Genomic DNA, 6,820 nt, shown 5'->3' on the forward strand with positions numbered 1-6,820 from the left:
CTGTCTCAGGGGGCTCTGGCTCTTCCTGCCTGGTTCCTCACGCAGAGCGAAGTCCCCAGGGTAAGGGCCAGAGCTAATCCCTCAGCGGTCACTGCTGGGTTTGAATTTTTCAGATTTTGTGTTTTCTATCCTTGTCACACAAATCTGGAGGAAATCATGTTTTCCCTTCACTCTGCAGGTGCAGGAACAGTTAATTTCCCTCCCAGCCATGTACAGTGCTCCCAGGTGCAGTGCTGGCGGTTAATAAATGATTGTGCTGAAAGTCACTGAATTTAATACTGGGCAAAACAGTTCTGGTTTGTCTCACTGTCTCAGGGATTGCAAAGCTGGCCTGAAGATCTCACTGGAACTGGGAGGGTTTCTGGCCAGAAACCATACTGTTGAAGACACTTTTGATGACGTTAACCCCTCCAGGGGAGTTTGGATGGGGCAAGGCTCTGTGCTGGGGTGTGGGGAGTCTGCATGTACCCATGTCAGCTGGATCTTTTCTAAGCAATGCCCTTGCTTTGGGGACCTCATCTTCCCTGGGGAAGCGGTTTTTGTTCTCAGCCGCTCCCCACAAGCCAAAGCTGCAGACGTTTGCTGCAGTGGGGGTGCTGCCAGTTCAGGTCACTGCTTGGGCCCCTAGTGAGGAATCAGGAATCTCAGTCAGTCGATGCTGGGCTGGAGAACTTCACCATCAATGTACAGCTGCTAAATCACTGCTGGGAAGAGACTTGTGTGTCCTCCCCTGCCACCATTGCTTGAAGGCTCTGTGCTTGGGTTTTGCAGGAAGCCAACTTGTTCTGCTGCTTGTGGACAGTCAGGCTACAGTTGGAGACTACCATCAGTTTTCCTGAACTGCACAGGGCAGGTGTGGCACTGACAGGAGGCTGCAGGAAAGCTGCTGGGCACACAACTAGTTTAGGAGTGTTCTGGGTGCAAGTAGTAATACCAGATATGATCCAGAAAGGACTCAGACCTAGATATTGAAAGAAGAGGGAATGGCAGGTAGTGCTCTGCTCTCCCAGCATCCCAGGTGACGGAAAACACTGCGCTCAGGGTGGGACAAGTAGTCTCCTGGCTGTCCCTGACCTGCTCCAGCTGGGAAGGGCACAGTGGCACTGAGCACTTGTTTTCCCACTCCGAGGGGTCTATCTCGCTCTCTCAGTGCCTCTATCCTAGTGTTCAAAAACTCATGCTAAGCTTCTTCCCAGGAGAGTTCAGTACTCACGTTGTGCTGTAGGTAACACGAGGTGCCTGTCACCTCTACCAGTGAGTGCCCTTTGCCTGCCTGTGATAGCTGGTGTCTGATCCTTTAGAGCTTGGGCCTGGGGACATAAAAGTTACCAAAGGTACCAGCTGATCCATCAGGTTATAGGTGCGTTTCACACTCCTTTTGATCTCTACTGGAAGAATCGGATGAGAGAAATATTTCAGAAGATAGATGTTTTCAGCCCACTGCAGAAGCAAAAGGAAATATTGAAAGATCTTGTTGGTATCGGGAGATCTGGGAGTGCCTACTGTGCTCAGTCAAGCAGCAGTGTCTCTAGTGTCCTTCAAGGAAACCAGCCTGGACTTGCCTGCAATTTTAATGCTTGGTTTGTTCGCCGACCTTTTAAGCTCTCTCCTCTCCCTCCACGGCGAGGTCATCTGCCTGTATCTCACCCCGGAGGGAGGAGCCTGGAGCTCACCATCTTTTGCAACAGCAGCAGCCACCACAATAGAAACGACCTTTTCAGTGCATCCTTGGTGCTGTGGGACTGTTTTCCCTTCACCAAAGAGCGCGTCAGCGCTGGAGGTGGGAGCTGTGCCATCCCACCCCACGGCTGTGCCTTGCACGTAGCTCCCACATCTGACACCTCGTCTTGCCAAGCAGATGAAAAAGTCAGGCAGGTGCACTGACTCCGTATTTCATCTGGCCTTGATTCATCCTGTGCCACCCGGCTGCTGGGGTCCCGGCCTGGAAGAGGGCTGCGTCTCTCCCCCCTCCTCTGCAGCAATCGGTTTTGCCAGAGCTGTTCCTTCGCTCTTATTTTTTGCTTCATCTATGAGTAATAAAACCAGAGCAAAGTTTCCCATGGACGTTTCTGCTAGGCCATTTCTGAGGCATGACTGTCTTCTCCCCTGCAATTCTGAGAGATTTTTGAGGGCTCGTGGTGCTGTGCCAGAGCCGGGAATGCCGGAGCAGGGAGGCAGCGGGCAGTGACCTCCCTCTTATCTAGGACTGACAGAAAAGCCAGTTGCTTCGTTGGGTCGGACAGAGCACGACATATTTTGGTGGATTCCCCCACCCACAGGGCAGTGAGGGAGTTGCTCATCACGGACTAGAGCAAATCCTGCACATCCTCAACTTCTGCGGGGACTGAGGGCTCTGCAAGGGCGGCGTTGGGTTTTCCGAGCAGGAACAGGGAGCAGCTTTGCCCAGCAAAGTCCTTCCCCGACCTCAGCTGTGGTTTCAGGCAGTGGCTCACAGGCAGCCGACAGGAAGAGACACGTTCATACAAAGCGCTCACCAAGGAATTCCCAAACCTCAAGTGTCTTTGTAAATACAATAAAAAGACCAGCAAGTCCACGCACAGCGAAGGAGAGGGAGCTGGTCGGGTGGGCTGCTCCACTGCAGCCACACCACCTCTTCAGTTATGGGTTTTTTTTCTCCAAACTACTGAAGCCAAAGGAGCAGGTCACAGGCTCTACTTCCTTTTTTTTTTAAAAAACCACCTCTCTGCTGTTTATTCTTTGAGCAAAAGAAGTTTGAAATTGTGGCTTGGAAATCAGAAAGCAGAGAGAAATAGAGCAGCCCACGGCGTTTCAATAACTGTTCTGCTTTTCCAGCTATGGTTTCAGATGGGGGGGGGGGGCCAATTCAGGACTTTTAGCACTTGGAGGGAGTGGGTGAGTGGAGAGATCATTTGTCAGCAAGTGAATTGTTGGCAGCTAATATCATCTCATGCCTTTCATCTCCCTCTGTGAATAAAGATGCAGCTATCCCATGAACCAAGCTGAGCGACGGGATGTGCACAGGCTTGCTGGCAGCTCCAGAGCACTGGGCCTGCAGTTTGTGGGTGACCTGGTTCAGACCATATTTCTGCTGCAGCCAGGCTGTGAAGAATGAATAAATTTTTCAGGAAATGAGAGGTATTTTGTGCGTTTACAGGTACCACAGTTTCCATTTTAATGCGACATGCACTGAGATGTCTAGCGCCGCTTTAAGTAAACCCTCTATTTTTAAATCATGAATCTGCTGAGAAATGTGTTGGAGGAAAAGCAAGAGAATGAGGGTTTTCAGGGTCACAAGGCAGGTGTCCATGAACAGAGCTCACAAACACATCCCTGTTCCCACCTGCTACGGAGCTGCCAGGGTTGGCATCTGGATAGGAAACCATCAGGGAAAACCAATGGCCAGCAAAACCGATGACCCAACAGAGAAACCAGGCTGTGCTGAGGAGCTTGGGTGTGGGTCTTGACCAATCTGATGCTTGTGTGGGAACATTTTAGGTCTTGTACACACACATAAATTGCTCTGCATTAATTATACCAGCCTAGCAAAGCTGTACAACCTTCTACAGTAGGGACAGATAGAGGGAGAGCAGGCAGAAGTGCTGCTTCTGGGGGAGCTAAACCCACCTGGGAAAGGGTAGGAGTAAAACTCCTTCAGCTGCTTGCATGGCAGGAGCTGTGTAACCATTTCAGCGGCAGATTGTTATCACAATCCTTAATTTCTACAGGGTAGCGGTGAAGAAATGGCAGGGAGCTGGCCATAGTGGTCAACTGGACAGCTGATTCAGGGATGGGACACTCGGGTCCTGTTTACACCCACAACCTTGCTCTCTGTTGGTGCAAGCCCGACGGGGCCCGTTTGCTAAGGGCATGCTCACATTTCATCCCGAGACGCTATGTTCTGCGCCGGGCAGCAGCTGGAAGTAGCTACAGTGCGCCCCAGAAGTACGGCAGGAACCAGGCAGTAACTCAGGCACAGACACACGAACACAGAGATGTAAGAGCCAAACAGACCATGGCAGCTGCGCACAAAGTCGTGCTGGAAGCGTGAGAAACGAGCACGTTGAAAGGGCGGCATTTGAAAGAGTGACAAATTTAGCCCAGGTGTAGCCGGGGGGGAAAGTTACCACTCTGGGAGGAGGACTAAAATTGCTTTAGAAGCTGCGTTCTGTCTCCGCAACGGTCTGAAACCAGGATCTCTCACCTGGCTACTGGTGGCCCTGTGCAGGCACAGGTGACTGTTGTCAATCGGTGGGATCGCCCATGGCAGCTTGGGAGACCTGCGCGCTGCGGGACGGATACACCAGCCTTCTGCAGCCAACGTATCTACTCCTTGCCGGGTTCTTCAGTTTCTTGAGCACCAACGGCTGCAGCACAAACGTCTTTCCAAGTGTTAATGGGCTGCTGTCTTGCACAGAGCAGTGTGCTTGGGAGGGCAAGCCCCCTCCCTGCCCCACAGCCCCCAGCCCTAAAAGATTACCGAATGTTAAACTGAGGGCTGTATCCAGTTCCTCGCTGGTCTCTTCAGCAGAGTAACTCTGCAGAGGCAGCCAGGGCACCTGGTCTTCTGCCCAGAGCAGATGCAGGGACAGAAGTGGCCTACGGGCATCTGGATGCAGTCCTCAGCCCACTCGCCAGGACGATACTTCCTTGCCAAGCAAGCCCCTGCCGTGGCCAGCTCCCCTTCCCAGCTGGCTTTGTTAGAAAGCGGCTGCCATGAGGTGAGGTCAGACTGACAAAGCCAGAGCCAGACCCTGCACCATCTGGCAGCGCACAGAGGGCTCGGCTCCAGCTCTGACCCTAGCGCTGGGGCTGGCCAGTGTGTCCCACTCAGGTGACTCCGGTTTTCCCCCAACTAGAGCAGACAGCCCCAAGCATCCTGAGTCATGGGCATTCCCAGCTGCATGGAGACATTTGGAGTCACCGACTGATTTTCCAGAGCACTTTTCCAGGACACAGGGCTGAAGCAAAGTCCAATGAGTTTTGGCATTAAACCTCCAGCCGGGTCCCGTTGCCTGACAAACGCAGGGGAGACTTTGCTCTAGGATTAGGGGTTTACAATTGCTTGATCTGACCGAGAAGCAGTCAGCACTCTGAAAATCCTCCTGGACCCAGGGCCCCCAGGTCCCAAGAGGAGGAAGGGCTTTGGAAAGGACAGCAGCGACGGACAAAATTCCACCTCCATTAAACCAGATGATGACAAAGAAAGAGAGAAGTATTGCAGAAGAATGTGTATTGCAATTGTCCAGTCTTGCAGAAACACACCAGGGAACTCTTACAGCAATAGGGAGGGGCTTTCCTTTTTGATACCTTGCAGATATCAGTGTTGAAACCCAATTAAAAAGATGGTGACCATCTTCAAAGTCAACGTGTTCATAGGAGCTCATGAGCATGGCTGCCTCCCAGCAATACTATGTGCTTTTGATGTTCCCTAGTGCAATTTTGTTCTGAATAAATAGATCCTTTGGGGGTTAAGTTATTAGATACAAATCTTCCCAAAATGAGAGCAAACCTGAAACAAAACAATAACAGCTAGAAGACCCAAACCAACACACACACGAATGTGCAGACAGCTGCCCATTCTACAGTACTGAACATCATCCACAGCTAGAAAATTAAATAGATCGTCAACTCAGCCACATTTACACATTAAATACATATAATCCACTCAAACCTTGCATGTAAACTCTTTTGGATACCTTCTGGGAAAAAAAAAAAGTACAATGTAATACGTAGATATTCAAGTACAAAGAGCTCCTGGATTGTTTTGTTTGCACCAGTGGAAGAAAGAAAATAGAGATTTTGTTAATACATTTGGTTTGCAGCCTCCTTAGGGAACAAAGGTTAAGAATTTGGAGCCTCAGGTAAAAACAATTGGATTTGCTGCTGACCTTACATGTGCTAAAGGATCTGGCCTAAGAGGCTGGAAGACGATAGCACTGAGACTCTGTCCTGGTTGTTTGTGTCCTGATCTCTCTGCTGCTCTGGAGGGGGGAAGCGAGAGATTGCAGCCCACACTGGCATCGCTCTGATCACCACAGTGTTATGGCTGTACTGGAGTTTGGCTTGTAGTGAATTTTCTTCCTTCCCTCCCTGCCTAGATAGTCACAGGCAGCATTTAGCATGAGCCCAGTAATGTGCAGAGGGGTCGGAGGAAAGGACACAGTCCCATTAGGGGAATCTTTGGGCATCCTTTCTAGGGAAGACCTTGGTAAACACAAACCACTTGGCATATTTGCTGGCAGCACATTTCTTGATTCCATCTGCCAAGGTGTCAGGCTCATAATATTCCAGGTCACCACTACGGTTTGGAGCCAGCACTGGCAGGAAAGAATTTTCTGCATGAAGTGGAAAGAACACCCCATTCTGCCCAGATCTGGATTTCTTTGTCCGTCTCTGTCAGATAACTCTGATCTTGCAGGAAGACAATCCTATGAGCACAGCTATTGCTACCAACCTTATATACCATGATGGGGCATGTCTCATGCACCCTTGCAGACTTCAGAGCTCAATGGGGAAAGGTTTGGCTTAACAGCTATTCTCAGGAATCAGTGGATCCTCAAAGCGACCAGCCTGAGGGCTCTGGTAAAAAGGAAAATGGTCAAGCTAACCCAGCCACCAACCAGCCCTTTTCTTTGGCCTTTGAGTGACTGCTCTGTCTGAACACCCAGTCCCTTTTATCTGAGGGAGCCTGACCAGTCTTTTGTTCTTCCTTTTATTTTCAGGGGGGCAGTGCTGTTCCCTAGCCAGGGTTCCCTGAGCCGGGGCAGCGGCAGAGCGCACTCCTTGACACGGCACACACGCTGCTCCTCCAGGTCCGCAGAGGCTGTTGCTTTTGTGC

Source organism: Strix aluco, chromosome 22 (assembly GCF_031877795.1).
Source record: "Strix aluco isolate bStrAlu1 chromosome 22, bStrAlu1.hap1, whole genome shotgun sequence".
Lineage (NCBI taxonomy): Eukaryota > Metazoa > Chordata > Aves > Strigiformes > Strigidae > Strix > Strix aluco.